The sequence below is a fragment of the Cricetulus griseus genome, chromosome 4 (genome assembly GCF_003668045.3).
Source record: "Cricetulus griseus strain 17A/GY chromosome 4, alternate assembly CriGri-PICRH-1.0, whole genome shotgun sequence".
In the NCBI taxonomy this organism is placed as follows: domain Eukaryota; kingdom Metazoa; phylum Chordata; class Mammalia; order Rodentia; family Cricetidae; genus Cricetulus; species Cricetulus griseus.
In genome coordinates, this window is record NC_048597.1 from 32,103,780 (window position 1) to 32,120,593 (window position 16,814).

At 35.3% G+C, this 16,814-nt stretch overlaps 1 protein-coding gene across 1 annotated transcript in view; it reads left to right on the top strand.

Annotated features, from left to right (window-relative positions):
• Positions 1-16,814, top strand: part of LOC113830699 (ephrin type-A receptor 6) — an 818,688-nt gene that overhangs the window by 45,430 nt on the left and 756,444 nt on the right. The window lies entirely within an intron of this gene.

Genomic DNA, 16,814 nt, shown 5'->3' on the forward strand with positions numbered 1-16,814 from the left:
TATCCTGCATCCTTCTCACGACTTAGTCAAATGATTGTGCTAAAGGCTGCTTAATGTAGAAGGAACATGACAACTGCTCACTACATATTTTATGTAAGTCTTATCAAGGCTGTATTTTTATTATAGGCTTCTATGCTCCATAGAAACCATTGCCTAACAGTGTAATTGTTAGGGTTCACTTTACCTATTTAGAAGACAACACATGTCCTTCAGGCAGTCGAGTATGTTGGAGTATGGTAAAAGCACTTGAAAAATTACATTTTAAATTATTCTTGTGTAGCATCTCACCAGAATTCATAAGAGTGCATGAATAGATTATCTAGTTTTGTGACTGAATAAATGTATTTCATGAGCAGTTGACTATGAAATCTGGCCATTTGTGAACGGCCTTTGTCAGTTGTTTTAGAAAAGAATCTTCCAAGTGGAAGCTTGTTCTAACTCCTTTGCAGACTATCAGAGCTGTGGCATGGCTCTTATTTCTGAAGTCACCTGAAGAAATTGGATGGGGTAAATCTAAGGAAAGAAACATCTTCTGCTTATGTCTGTTCCAATGACTCTGTAAGTGGATCCATTGATATCAGAAACTGAAAGTGTGGAGAGAAAATATGACTCATGACCCAAGCAAGCCGTGTGACAATTCTTCTTCTCTTGCTTTCATTCACTAAGTGTTGGTAGCTTAGTAGGCTGGCTAAGATCACAGTCCACTGAAAGCCAGATCAGGGTAGGTGCTGAGAAATAGACAATTACTAGTTTTAGGACAAAGCAATTCACAAAAATTAGAAAATTGTGGTTGACCACAGTTATATAAAACACAATATTAATGTCTTATCTCTGGAAACAAATGTAGTATGTGTTATCTTTAGAATTTATTGTTTTCAATAAGTTTCTATGAGGAATTGCTTAGGTGTAGTGATTTTTACAATACCATGAACATGTCACTAGTCTCTCTCTCTCTCTCTCTCTCTCTCTCTCTCTCTCTCTCTCTCCTTCCCTCTCTCTCTCTCTCTCTCTCTCTCTCTCTCTCTCCCTCCCTTCCTTTCTTTCTATTGCTTTTTTTTTTTAGTTTTAGAGACAAGGTTTATCTGTGTAACTTTGGAGCCTGTCCTGGAACTTGCTTTGAAGACCAGGCTAGCCTCGATCCCACAAGTTCTGGGATTAAAGGCATTCTCCACCACCTCCTGGAAAAAATGGCCCTAGTTTCTATCACAAGCACACTACTAGAATAAATCCCACAACAATTCACACTCATAGTTTTTAAATGCTGCAGAAGTAATAATGGGGAAGATTATCCATAAGAAAATCTATGTGCTAATTTAATAAAGTATATTCTTCATATGATGTATTCATTCATTAGAGCAGCTGATCAGAGAGGGCCATTAAAAGACAGTGTTCATCATGAGGCAAATACACGGGATTGATTTAAAAGCTGACAGTCTGAGGCCACTGCTGGCTAAAACAATGGGTCCAATCTGGAGAAGGAAAATAGACTCCAGAAACTACAGAAGATGTGTATTTTATCTATTACAGGCAATTCTATGCTCAAAATGTTATATGTTTTGATTTTGAATTTCCTAGTATCTCTACTTTGCCTGCTAATGGCATCAGATAGAGGATAAGGAAATGGCTCATGAGCACAGGTTGAACCTGTCAAGTACCCACTTTTCTCATTATTCTGGACTGCTCTCTCAATAGTCAGTTAAGAATATATTTCTACACAAATATGTTCTTCCATTCTTGCATTAATTTTACTAGAGAGAGAAAGAGAGGGGGAAGGGCTTGCCCCCCTATCCCGAGGAAATCTAATTTAAAATTTTAATTGATAAAGATAAATTATCTTGATTGTTCTCTAGCTACTGTGAAAATATGTCCTATCCAATTGTTTCTGAGTATTTCTTTCAAAATGATGACAATGTAATTAAGTTTTTTCCTTTGGACATTTCCTATGCTTGGTGATGAAAGCCTGCCTTTTATCAATGTCTACTTCTGATAATGTTTAAATCAGGTTTGTGTCTCTCTAGATAAATTTAGTAGACCTTTCCTGTATTTGAGATTATTTGAGAGAACATCTTACAGGAAGAAAATAATTATTTCTCATTTTGTTGACTCCAGGGATGTGTTTCTACTATCTGTTCCATCCTTGGCATTCTGTGGAAACTGGAATAAGTTATCCAATTACTGACAGCTCTGATGCTGATACTGATGAGGTGATATTGAATGTTCTATCTTACAGAACAGCAATTCAATTTCACACAGTCTCCTAGATAGCTACAACTTCTCCTTAGCTGCATCTCTAAATAAGGACATTTTAAACATTTCTGCTATTTGCATGTCTGAATAAACTATGCCTTGGGGATCAACACAAAAAATCCTACTAATGAAAGTGATAAAATGCCTTTGAAGGTAGATACAGTATCCTATAGACTGTGTAAATTCCATAGTACCTAATAGTTATATGTATCAGAGACTCTATAGTATCCTGCTGGAATAAACCAACACATTAGATATGATCAAATAGCATTCCTGGATACATTAATACCCAACTGAGAAATACTGGACTTTATTTTATCGAGTTCATGTAAGTATAATAAAGATAAACAACAATACAATGGGAAAGTCTCTTCAATTTTCAAGAATGAAAATAAAGATATTACTCACACATGCTGTTTTAAGCTCACATAAAATTATGGTTTTTTAAATAGAAAAGTTCCATTGTTTCTGTTTAAAAGTAAAGGTGGGAATTTATGTGTCTTCCAGGTTCTGGCTATTATAAATAATGCTGCTATGTTGCATGAATGTGCATCTATGGGTATATGCCCAAGAGTGGAATTGCTTGATCTTGTGGTACACTGATTCCCATTTTCCTGAGAAACTGCCATTCTGATTTCCAAAGTGGCTTCACAAGTTTGTACTCCCACCAGCAATGGAGGAATATTCCCCTTTCTCCACAACCTCTCCAGCACAGAATGTTTGCGTTTTTGATTTTAGCCATTCTGGATGATGTAACATGGTATCTCAGAGTTGTTTTGATTTGCATTTCCCTGGTGGCTAAGGATTTTGAACACTTTAAGTGTCTTTTGGCCATTTTAAATCCCTCTGTTGAGAATTCTCTATTTAGTTGTGAACCCCAGTCTTTAATTGGTTTGTTTGGTGTTTTGGTGACTAGCTTCTTAAGTTCTTTGTATATTTTGGAAATCTGCCCTCTGTCAGATGTGGGATTGGTGAATATCTTTTCCCATTCTGTGGGCTGCCATTTTGTCTTGTTGACTGTGTCCTTTGCCTTAAACATTTCAGTTTCAGAAGGTCTCATTTATTAATTGTCCATCTCAATGTCTGTGCTAGAGATGGAAAAAAATGTACATTTACACAATGGAGTACTACTCAATGGACAAAAATAATGAAATCTTGAAATTAGCAGGCAAATGGATAGAACTGGAAGAAACCATCCTGAGTGAGGTAACCCATTCACAGAAAAACAAGCATGAGTGGTCATCCAGTAGCTGATAGAAGCAGAAACAGGTACCCACAGTTAAAGACTGAACCTTAGTCCTGGAATACAGTTGTAGGGAGGGAGGAAAGATGAACAAAAGAGTCAAGACCTTGTTGGAGAAACCTACAGAAACAGCTGACCTGACCTAGTGATTGCACAGCGACCCCAGTTGTAAAGCTGGGGAACCAGCATTGGACTGACCCACACCTTCTGAATGTGTGTGCCAGTTAGGAGGCCTGGGCAGTCTATGGGACCTCTAACAGTGGAACTAGTATTTATCCCTAGTGAACAAATGGAATTCAGGAGCCCATTCCCTATGAAAGGATTCTATTTCAGCCCAGATACACAGAGGAGGGTCTAGGCCCTTCCCCAAAGGATGTGACAGATTTTGATGACCCCCATGGAAAGCCTCACTGTCCTTGGGGAGCTGGTGGGGGTTGGTTTGGTTTGGGGGGTTTGGTAGGGAAAGATGGGTGGGAGAGGAAACTGGGAGAAGACATGTAAAATGATTGTATCTAAAGAAAAAAAGGGAAAAAATAAAAGTAAAGGTGTCAAAACATTCTTTTAAGATTTATTTATTAAATAGACTTTTTTTTTTGTTAGAACTGTCATTGAATTGCGGATAAGATTTCCATGCAAGTGTTCATAATTTCTTTATCAAGAGTTATAGCAACAATAATTTAAGTGGATTTCAGACTTTTATTTTGTGATGTGTTTTCAAGTGAAAGGAAGCTATCTAAAGCACATTTACAAACAAGGTTGGAATATACAGGAATAGAGACAGAATGGTTTCCATGACTTTGATGTCTTGGAAGCAATGGGGAGCAACTTCAATGGTCTTAGTTAAATGGCATATCTTTGTGGGAGACAGAAAGACTTGGGGCATTTATTAAGTATGTCTTGAACCTGGCAAAACTACAAATAAAGACAAATAGTCTTTCTGTCATTCTCTCTCTTTCTTTCTTTCTTTCTTTCTTTCTTTCTTTCTTTCTTTCTTTCTTTCTTTCTTTCTTCAACCAACCCTGTGTAGTTGAGGTAGATATAGAAACTTCAGATCCCAAGATGAAGCAAGTGGAAGAATTATACAATGCTGTTCAGTAACAACACGACAACATTTTTGTCCTCTTACTATTTACTAGGCAAACCAATAGCAATAATTTGGTAAAAATGCAAAACAGCATTGCGGAGAAATAAGTGTATAAAATGACATTTGTTATGGTCTTGGACTCCTGGTATAGTGGAACAGCTCCTAAAAGATTAGAGCAACCTTGGGATTCTCACTGGGTCTCTGTGGTCAGTGCCGGTAATGATATATTTAAGGGAAGCAAATAAAAACTGTATCAGAAAAGATAAATATCTACATGTGCCTGGAAAGAGAATAGGAACATGTAAAAGTGATGATGGCCAGTCTAGTCATATTTTATTAGCTATTAGGAACTCTCTCTTGGACAAGTTAGTAGTGATAGTTATGACTCTGCCATTTGTTATGCCTCTAAATAATATCAAATTTTGTTCATTTGTTAATAACTCCCTTCACTGAGTAAAATGGGTATAGTTTGTTTTTTTATTTTGTTACTTTTCTAGTTAAATAATAACCAAATTTACATTTTAGAGCTGAAATAAATAGAAAGATTTATTTTGCAGAAAAAATAGCAACATGTTTTCTGAAGATACTTTGTAGTGAAACACAAAACTGTTATATGCTCAAGAGTTCAAAACTTAAATTTCTCTCTAATTTGTGAAAGTTCTTTTGCCTTTCTATATACTTAGCATGTTATGTTTCAAAATGGGATTTTTCCAGGTTCTCATAACTTAAAGATTGGATAAAAGTAATGACATATATAATTTATAGTAAAGACAAGTGAGCAAGAATAGAGTAAAATAAGAATAGCCATAAAGAAACAAAATGTTCTCAGTATGACTAATGAACCAGTGTCAATCTCTGTAGAGTAAGCTGGCTTTATTATTTTTAAGAAGGAATGATACTCTTTCTGCCGTGTGCCTTGACAATAATATATAGAAAGGCATTTGAGGTATAAGTATATAATCCTATGTACATTCCCAGCAATCTCTATTAGTTTGGGGAGGGATTAAATATTGATTGCAACATTGTAGTATACAGGTCTGTAAGTAAAAAATCTTTAGTTTTAACTGAATGAACCAGGCAGTTTTTGTTAAGCCTGGATTAATTTGATTAACTCAAAGTCAGTTGAAGCACCTGAACAGTATGTCATTCATCCAGATAAGGTCTAGAATTTATCATATTAAAGTGCGTGTTTGTTTCTATAATTGATAATTCTAAGATTATAATAGATGCATTTAAATTTGTAGTATTACAGGAGGATTAGGGGTTGCTATGGCTAGTGGAAGACAAACAATCACACTATACCCTGAAGAGTGGTTTCTGAGCAACTCAAGGTCTCACTTTACCTGACCTATCCTTAAAAGGGAATAATCTTCCCCCAAATTGCTTTGTCCTCCATGTATAAAATCCATTAAAGAAAGTACACAAACTAATATCTATGATTATTTGAACTTATAAAAATATTGAAATCATAACTGTCAGCATTTCAGGAAGGATGAAGGAGGTATGACTGGGAGTAGGTGAGCCATGCTTCAGTATATGGTTCCATACCCATGAGTATATGACCGACACCAATTAGGCTTGTTGAGCATGGATTTACAAGGAATTGGAGGGAAAACGGGAATAAATATAATCAAAATGCATTGCATATATACATGAAATGAAATATATATTTTTAAAATAATGTGGTCAGTTCTTAATAGGTCCGTTTTCATCTTTATAATAAAATTATATTAAAGGGACAGATAGATAGATAGATAGATAGATAGATAGATAGATAGATAGATAGATAGATGGATCTATCGATAGATGGATATATAGATAGATGGATCTATCGATAGATGGATCTATAGATAGATGGATCTATCGATAGATGGATCTATAGATAGATGGATCTATAGATAGATAGATAGATAGATAGATAGATAGATAGATAGATAGATAGATAGATAGATAGATAGAAGCACCTTTATTGAGACAAACTATTCCATGATGGGATTCTATGTAACCTATGCTGTCCTAGAACTAGTATTGTAGCTAGAGATGACAAGATTATCTTGAATATCTTATATTTCTTCCTCTACCTTCAACTGAGTGCAAGAACTATAGGTCAGTCACTTTCATTCCCAATTTAAGGGGTTCTGGAGGATTCCTGTATGGTAGGCAGGCTCTGAATTACATTCCCACTCCAAACTACCAGTAAAAGAGGACTTTCTTAATGAAATAACTTATTTCCTTATTTCAAAATGATATATAAGTAAAATTTCATATTATTTTATTATTCCATTTTAATAAGGATTACTAATTATACATTGTAAGTAAGTATGCTGTTTTTAAAGTAGTATCATTTGAGTTTAATAAAGAGGGTTAAGACTAGGGAAATTAAAGGCATGGCATTTACACTTAATATTGAATATTATGTTTACATTAGTTTGTATTCATTTAACTACTATTAAAGTTCATTTTATTATTCACATTTACTTCTAGCACATAAATAATTTTTTTCAATTTTCCAGTTAAAAGTTATAAGTAAAAGCAACATTGTTATATGGCAGTATAATTTTAGAAATAAATATAATAACCTGAATTATTTCAAAGGTTAATAGTTTTCCAAGTATATTCTGTGTCTTTACACTGCTTTACAAAACTGATGTTTCAAAACATTATCTTTTTAGCATCACCCTAGTATTTACTTTTTATGTATTTCCTCATTATTTAAACAAATAGTCACATTTTAAGTTTTGTTCAGTAAAATTTATGTTTTGACATTTATCGCATGACTAAGTACAATTTAAACCATAGCTGCTCCATTTAAAATGAAAATATGCGTCCTGTATATTGAGTTGCCATTGTAATTGGGGTTTGCACTGTTTTTGTGCTCTAGCAAGTAATGCATGCCTGTGTTTATTGCCAGCAGGGGGAGCTCTCACCTCGTTGGGTTCAGAGTAATTAGTTTTGGAAATCTGCATTGTGGGATTTTGTATATGAAACAAATGGTGAAATTAAAACTTTCATGGCCTGTAATGATATTAAACTCTGAACAGTTTTCAGGTTTATTTTAATATCAATGTATCATTTACTTGTCTATAATGCAGTTTTTAAAAATGCCATTAGGAAATTTTTAACGGCATCATTTATATAAAAATACGATTAGGGAAATCTTGTTTCTGAAAGCTAGTAGATGATACCCCCCCAAAAGAAAATATACCCTCTGCACTGTTAATAGGATATATATTTGTTTTGAAATGAATTTACTATTGTTACTGCTAAAAGCTAAGCCAACAAATATCTAGAAAGGATTGTAATTATGTCAATTAACCAATTCACAGACATGATATAGGTAACTTAAGGAAACTAAATTAATATCTTGTGATAAAATTAGATATTAGTGATTTTTGGTAGCTCTTCTTGTAAATGTCATGGTTGGATATCTTTATTGATGGGACCTGTAAACTTTCTTTATAAAATTGCAAAAGAAAAAAAAAAAGGTGTTTTTCTAATTCAGCAAAGTAAAAAAGAGAAAATAGTGCATGGCGTTTTCCACTTCTTGGTATCTATTAATAAAATTCCCATTAGGTTGTTGAAATCTGTACTTCAAATTTAATTGTGAAATTAATCAAAATGAAGATGTAGAGAGAACTTAAGTGTCTTTAGAAAGAATGATTTCAAAAATCATGAGAGCTATATACCACGGGCTCTTCTTCTGCCTGACGGAAGAAGGAAGGCATGGATAGACTTCAGAAATCCTATGCAGAGATCAATAAGCCAGTTTTTTAATGACAAATACTGAATTACTTCATTTAGACTCTCAGGATGGTTGTGTAGGCCTGGGGGAAAATGGCAAGATTTATTCAATGAAAAGTTTCAGGTATACCAGGTCAGTAAATTCCAAGGATCCATTATACATCTTAATGGATGTTCTAAGAAATACTGTATGTGCAACTTGGAAGTATTATTAGGCAGTAGAAGAAAACCAATGGAAGGAAACAGAAAGCAGCAGAAGAGAAATATTGTAGGTGATGAATATGTTTATGATTATTCATTAAATCAATAGGTTTGTAGATATATGTATGTCTAAACATATCAAAGTATACATATTAAATATTCACAAATCTTTGTATATCCTATACCTTAAGAGATATAATGTAAGAGAATAAGATAATCAGAAATCAAAAATACTGATCACACTGTGTAAACAATTGTCACTTAAATAATTTCATATATAGCCAAGAAAAATATTCTTATTATGATATGCTTTACTAATTACTTGAGAATTTCATACCATGTATATTAACCACATTTGCCCTAGCTTGTTCAGGATCCATCGTACCACCTCCCCCACAACTTAATATCTTCCTTTCTTTATTAGTAATTCATGAAATCCAATTTGTGCTGATTTATAATGGTTTGAGGCCATCCATTGGAATATGGTTTGCTTACTGAAGAAGACCCTTCAAAAAGTCTAAAATAAAATAAAAATGAAAATAAATAAAATCTGTCTTCCTTTCCAAGAAGTCATCAACTGACAAAAGCATCTCAGTTATTGTTGGAATTCATGAGACCTCCATCTCCAGATAATACTATTACTGGCTTAATCATGTGCAGCTCTTGTGCAGCATCCACAGTTGCTGTGAATCCAAGAGTACAGTTATCATGCCAAGCCCAGGAAACACTGTTAAGCTTCCAACTTTCTGATGTATGGCCCTTACAATGTTTCAGTCCTTTCTGGCATGATGATTCCTGTGACTCTGGCATGGAGAGATTTGATGAAAATGTCTCATTAATGGTTGAGTCCTCCATTGACCCATTCTCTATGGTTTGATAAATTATGAGTTTCTGTGTTAGCCATCATTCACTACACAAAGAAACTTTTTTGGTAAGATCTGAGAGTTGCACTAGTCCATGGGTGTAGAAATACGAATTTAGGGGACAGCTTGAAATTGTACCCATTTAGTAGAACACTAGTCCTGGATTCATTACTTGGGACTTATTACTTCCCAGCCCTGGGTTCTTGGCAGAATTAGAAATACCAGGCATGAATACTTCCCCATAGAGCAGACCTTAAATCAATTCACAAAGTGATTGATTACTGCCATATTGTTCCACTACTGCACGCAGAGGCATATCTGGCCATACAGATAATTTTTGTAGCTAATGTAGTTTTTCTCTCACAGAAGGCTGTCTAGCACCTTCCAGTTCTATGGACACTAATCAGCATGGGAGAAGGCTTGCCTGTCAGCATCAACCTAATTACTTTATACGCTCTGAATAAAATATGAGATGTCTTCAGCAACAGGTTGTTACTATCAAGTGTTGGTGTATATCCAAGAGCAATAGAAATAGTCTATATAATTTTGGTTGCCTCCTAAACACCTCTGAGATACAGCTCCAGGGGAGGGAGCCCACCCTTAACACAAGGCCTTTGTTTGGCATTATATGGATTCTTGAAGGAGCATTCTCACTTGTATAAGTTAAGGCCAATTAAGCCCCTTTTATATAAAAATCTTTCATATAATAAAATATTAGATTTCCATATATTTTTACTCACATTTCTGTCATGTTATTCCTTCTCCATCTTACACACTTTAACACTCTCCCCATTATTCTTTTTTTCCATTTCAAATAATCTGGTTTTTGCTGATTCGACTCCCCTAAGATTCCCTGCTTCCCCCACTTATAGATGGCCCCTTTTAGTTTCCTGGATTCTGTAGTTATTGCAAATTAAAGCAAAATCATAAAGATTTGACAAAAAGATGTGCTATGAGTGAGATCATATGATATTTGACCTTGTGGAACTAGGGTACCTTACTTGGAATTAATTACTTCCAGCTTTAATCTTTACCTTTGTCTTTATATCTGAATAAAATTTTGTATGTAAGTACCACATGCTCTCTAACCATTTATCAGCTGATTTACATCTAGCCTGTTCCCATGTCCTAGATATTATGAATAGAGCAGTTATGAACATTTATGAGCATGTGTCTCTGTAGTAAGAAATAGAGTCTTTTGGGTAGATGCCTAGAAGTGGTATTGCTGGGTCATTTGGTAGATCTAGTTCTTTTTTTGAGTAGCTGACTGCCACACTGATTTCCATAGTAGCTGCACCAATTTGCACTTTCAGCAAAGATGCTAGGTATTTTCTCATTCCCCACATCCTGCTAGTATTTGTTATCATTTGTTCTCTTAATCTTAACCATTGTTATTAGAGCAAGAAATTTCAAATTGGTTTTAATTTGTATTTTTTTGGTAGAGATGGAAACACAATGTAAGAAATTTCTGAGAAATCTCTGTTCAATTGAATAGCCCTCTTAAGAGGCTGTCTACAGAATGGGGAAAACATCTGACAGGAAAGTATGTGTCATTTCCTCATGGTGAAGAATTTCATGATTCATTTTTGTAAACATTTTAAATGAGCACTACAGTTGCCATCTGCAGTTGCTCTGCACACAAAAAGTATGCATAGACAGACTTTTTACATCTCTACCAGACCCCATTTCATCAGCCCCTCATAACCACTACTATACTCTAAACTTCTAATAGATCAATATTCTAGATTCTGCAGATTAAAGATATCACACTGTACATACTTTTCATTGTGCTTAATTTCACTTGTGATAATAATCACCCATGTGGTGTCAAGGAAGAATTCAATTCTTTTTATTCATACATAGCATTTCAGTGTAGGTGGATATCTTATTTTCTTTATCTTTCTTTTTTCTATTTCTTAGCAACTGTAAATATTGCCACAATGGACATGAGATTCAGATACCCTTTGATGTACTGATTTCATGAAGATACTTAAGACATTTTGGAGATTACTGGAAGAAGAGATCGCCATGTCCCCAGTTCTGCTAATATGAATTAATTGCTAATCCTGTCAACTATTAGGGAAATAATAAAATATTTCAAAAGCATAAAAGTTCTAGATAAGTAATAGCATAGCATAATCTTTGGTGACATAATATGGACACTGTAATTACATATTTCTACATTCCTTAATACATCTCCAAAATAAAATAAGTTTTATTTAATAACAGGATTAAATTATACTTTTAATTATCATAGTGCTATATTTTTTCTTTCAAGTGTGTGGTATCTTGCATTGAATGATGCAAGCCATTGTGTGTGTGTGTATGTGTGTGTGTGTTTGTTACTGTACATACTAATTTTTGGTTGGTTGTCTTGCTCCCAAGCTTGTTAGAACTGTATGCTGAGATAGAGTAAATTAAACTATAAGGAAATGTTTTAGAAGCGTTAGCCTTTTATGTCCCATTTTATTTCTTTTTCTGATGTTAGCAGCCATGGAAAACCATTAGCTAAATATATTAATTCATTAGCAATAGCAAATAGCACATCCTAATCTGGTCATTCCTTCTCAATTTATTAACTAGAATATTTCAACAAGAGAAATTTCCTTTGAGAAGCTATTTTGTTTAGCAGAAGTAGTAAATACTGAAAATGCAAAATACATATTTTGTTATATTCAGTGTATGCAACATTTTAAAACATAATGCTTATCTACTGTTCTGCAAAATACTCACCAGATATGTTATTATAAAGGCATGAATTTAAATATACCTTGAGTATTTCAATTTACCATTCTATATGGTGAGATTAGTTATTTTGCCAATAGGAGCCTATGTAAATTGATGGTGTTTTTCTTTGTTGTTGTTATTGCCCTAGTAGACTATGATATCTTCTCTATGCTGTGAAATTAGTTCTCTGGTAAACCAGCATTATGTCTGGCAAAAAAATGAATGAATGAATGAACAATCCAACAAACAAATAAATGAAGCTAAGTCTGATGACTCAGACTCTTATGCCAGATGCTTGAGATGCTGCAGGAGAAGTGAGACAAGTTTAAGATCTTTCTGTCCTTTACAGTGAGTTCAAAGCCAGACTAGACAACTCATAGAAACCATCTCTCAAATTTAAAGCAAAAGCTAAGTGAAAAAATACATGGAGAATATCAATCTATCAGTAGACACATATAAATTAGGAAAATTTAGCATGTAGAAAGCAATATTTTTTCTGCTAGAGAATCATTCTGAGGTAGTAAAAAAGATAACTTTTTTCATCATTATTGTAAATGGCCTTTAAATTGACAAAGGAGTGCAATGACAGTGACACATGTATCAGATGGTGTAGACTAGCAGGACAATCTAAGTACCTGTCATGTGGAGAAATAGAAAGCAATAAGATTTGCCATAGGATATGTACAATTTTACTCTTAACAAGAAATCCTAATTGTTTTCCCTGAAAAAAAGAAATTACATGAAAATTAAACTGGCTTAATAATGTCCTCCTCAACTGTAAAAAGTGCATATGTCCATTAGGTATAAATGCTTTTTGGTGGAAACTTAGTTATTAGCCATGAAAAGAAGCAGATTTATTGACTTGTGAAGCATCAAACATGATTGCCAACACCATGATGCCAAGTAAGAAAAACAGGCTCAAAAGCATAGACATCGTGTGATATCTACAGTTATATCCTGGAAATTTTAAAATTGTTGAGACAGAAACCAGATAATGTGTGCCACGGGACAGAATGGGAAAGTGATTCATTACACAGGGTCACAAGGAATACTGAGAGTACAATGACAATATTCTCTACCTTGATTGCAGCCATGATACATTGGATGGGAGGTGGGTCATCACAATTCATTATAAATGAGCATTTTGAAAGATAAATTTAATGAAAATAAAACACTTCAATACATATAAATTGGAAAGAGTAATGGGAGGTTTGAGGGCGGTGTTTTTTGGTTGTCTTATGTTTAGTGGGAGAGTAGGTAAACAAGTACATCGAAAACAAAGTTAGCACGGGAAGAGGGGGGAGGGAGCTAGGAGAATGAGAAGGGGAGAAGAAGAGGGATGCCGAGGACACAAGGGAGCAGAAAGTATGAGTCAGGGGAAGAACACACGATAACAAGAATGGAGATACCATAATAGAGGAAGACATTTTTGGTTTACAGAGAAATCAGATACTAGGGAAATGTCTGGAGATCTACGAAGATGATACCAGCTAACTATCTCAGCAATGGAGGGGAGGCTACCTTAAATGACCTCCCCTGATTATGAGATTGATGACTGACTTATATGCCATCCTATAGCCTTCATCCAGCAGCTGGTGGAAGTAGAAGCAGACACCCAAGGCTAATCGCTGAACTGAACTGGAATCCATTTGCAGAGAAGAATGAGCGATGGGCATAGGGTTCCAGACCAGACTGGTGAAACCCACAGAAACAGCTGTCCTGAACATTCGGGAACTCTTGCTCCCCTGTCTGATAGCTGGAATACCAGAATGGGACTGATCCAGACCCCAGGAACATGAGTTTCTGTGAGGAAACCTCAGAAATCTATGGAACCTCCTGTAGAAGCCCAGTATTTATCCCTAGCATAGGTATTGACTTTGGGAGCCCATTCCATATAGAGGAATACTCCCTGAGCCTAGACACACGGGAGTGAGCCTAGGCCCTATCTCAGAGGATACAAAAGACTCTGGTGACACCCTATGGAAGGCCTCACCATCCAGGGGAAGCAGAAAAGATATGTGACTGATAAGGTTTTAATTGGGGGGGGGGTAGGGAAGGACGGTGGGAGAAGGGAACTGGGATTGTCATGTAAAACAATCCTGTTTCTAATTCAAATAAAAATTTGAAAAAAAAGTTAGCAATATATTAGCAAGCAAAAATTTAGGGAGTGAGTATATAATGGTTGAATTTTATCGAAAAATGGGAGGTCACCCTTCAGTCAGCACCAGGGTATGTATATATATATATATATATATTATATATATATATATATATATATAAAGTCCATGAATGTGGCAATGGCTTAGAAAAATTCTTATCTATCTGAGGGGGAAAAATAAGGAAACACATATGCCTTCTCATGGTTAATTTCTCTTTTGCTTCCTCTTTGAAAATCTCTCTGGTTCCTCTACATAGCTTTTCACAGCTGCCTCTCCTCACAGCCAAACTGGGCAATTATATGTTACATTTCCAGTGCCAAACCCATTCTCATAACACAAGATAAGTCACGTTGTTTTTCTCAGGCTAGGAAGGTCACATTGACCAGCCAGTGAGTAATACACATAGTTCTAAGTTGGTGAGGGTTCCCAGACAGAAAATGATATTGGAATTCAACACTTAACAATAACAATTAATTAGTTGGACCCTTACGGTAGGGAGTACGTGTGGAAAGTCCATTACTGCATGAGGTTTATGACTATCAAAGTTGCCTCAAACCTGACCTTAAATCAGCTATGGTGGAAACATTACAAAGACTCTCATCAGTTGAACTTTATCTGCCTTGTTTTTCCTTTTGCTTTTCTTTAGTTACATTTTTTATGTAACAGTGTCACTACACAAACCCTCCTCTGTATCCTTGTTTGCTCTCCATTAAATTCAAATTCTTACTTTTCGCTTATTCCATGATTACATTTATATTGTTAAGATATGTATTTATGTGTATATACACACAAATTCCTAAATATTCCCTGCTGAATCTATATGATATTACTTATATGCATGTTTTCATGCCTGACAATTCAATAGTAGATAACCCATTGGTGTGCTCTTCCCTTAATTTCCTGCAGTTCTTTGTGTAAGGCTGAGTCCTAGTGGGCTTACCCATGTCCAATATGGCATGCTAATTGGTGTTGCCCATGTTCATTACATGTTCAGGCAAACATGTTGAACCTTTATAGGTGTAGCTTCTGACATTACTAGATAACACAATTTCATATTATATTGTCTGCTCCTCTGGCTCTTATAATCTTCCTGTCCCCTTTTCTGCAAGATTCCCTGGGCCTTGGGTACAGGTGTTTTTTTGTAGATATATCCATTGTGCGGCTCTGCATTTGAATGGTGGTGGTTTTTTGTTATAGTCTGCAACTATTGCAAATAGAAGTTTGCTTGTGGTTTTCTGTAAAGGTCTCCAACTATTGCAAAGAGAAATTTATTTGATGATTTATAGGGATATAAAGACAAATGCTTAGATTGTTGTTAGGTGTTATGCTGGTTTAGTAATTGCAATTGTAGGTTCTACAACATCCATAATTTCAATAGCACTAAACAATTATGTAGGTTTTTCAGTACCTGACATGATCTCCTCCTTGTTGAGCAAGTCTTAAATCCAATTAGAGAGAGATTGGTAATCCCCAAGTATGCAGACTGTCTGCTTATGATCATTGTGTTATGCTGATTGTTGTGGTCCACCTGTGTCATATCTGGTTAGGGTTTTTGTTTTTCCCATCCATTGGAAGTTTGTGTGGTACCTTTGGTACTATAAAAGCTAGTCCTCAGGGAGGGGCCATTTATGTCAGTTCATGCTCAGGGTCCTCTAAGCTCTGTGTTTGAAATGCATGGTGTCTTCAGTATTAAGGACTTGCCTTCAACCTGTGGAGAGGCAAACAAGGCAACAATAAAAGGCTATATGGTTTGGGACTCCAGGAGAAGGAAGTTTCCATCCTGCCAGGTCCTGCCACCCTTCAGCCTCAAATAAGCACACAGAGACATATTAATTATAAAACTGTTGACTTATGGCTTAGGCTTCTTATTGGCTAGCTCTGTCTTAATTACTAACCCATTTCTATTAACCTACATATTGCCATGGTCTGTGGCTTACCTGCAATCACGCATGTTACTTCTTGGGCAACATGGTGTCTCTTTGCAACCCTGCCCCTCTGCCTTCCTCCACCAGAATCTTCCTAGACTCCTAGCATGCCTATCTTCCTGCTTCTACTGGCCAATAAGTGTTTATTTTACCAACCAATAATAGAAATATCCAAATACAGAAGGATATCCCCCACCAAACTCCATTACATAGTTTTGGGCAACTATTGAAAAGACTTCTTATGTCTGGTATTGAGGTTTTTGCTAAATGGTCTTTGTCTTTTTGTGGTATCTCAGCCAAAATGAGAGAAGTTCATATAAATAATAAATATGCATATATATACATATATATAATTGTGTGTATTGTAAGTTTTATCATATAGTTAATAAGATAATTTCTGGTGATTTTTGAGACACTCTTAATATTATTTTCCTTCCTGCCCTCCAAACTCCTCGCCTTCTGCATTTATCTCATTGCTTTTGTACAAAGAATCTCCATTTCCCATTGCTGTATCAGGTCAGTTGTACCCTGCCTTCCTCCAAACCTTCTCCCTCTTCTATGTTTACCTCCATCCCTCATCCCTAGAGAGCACCTCAATCCTCTTTATTTGATCAGATCGCTTGT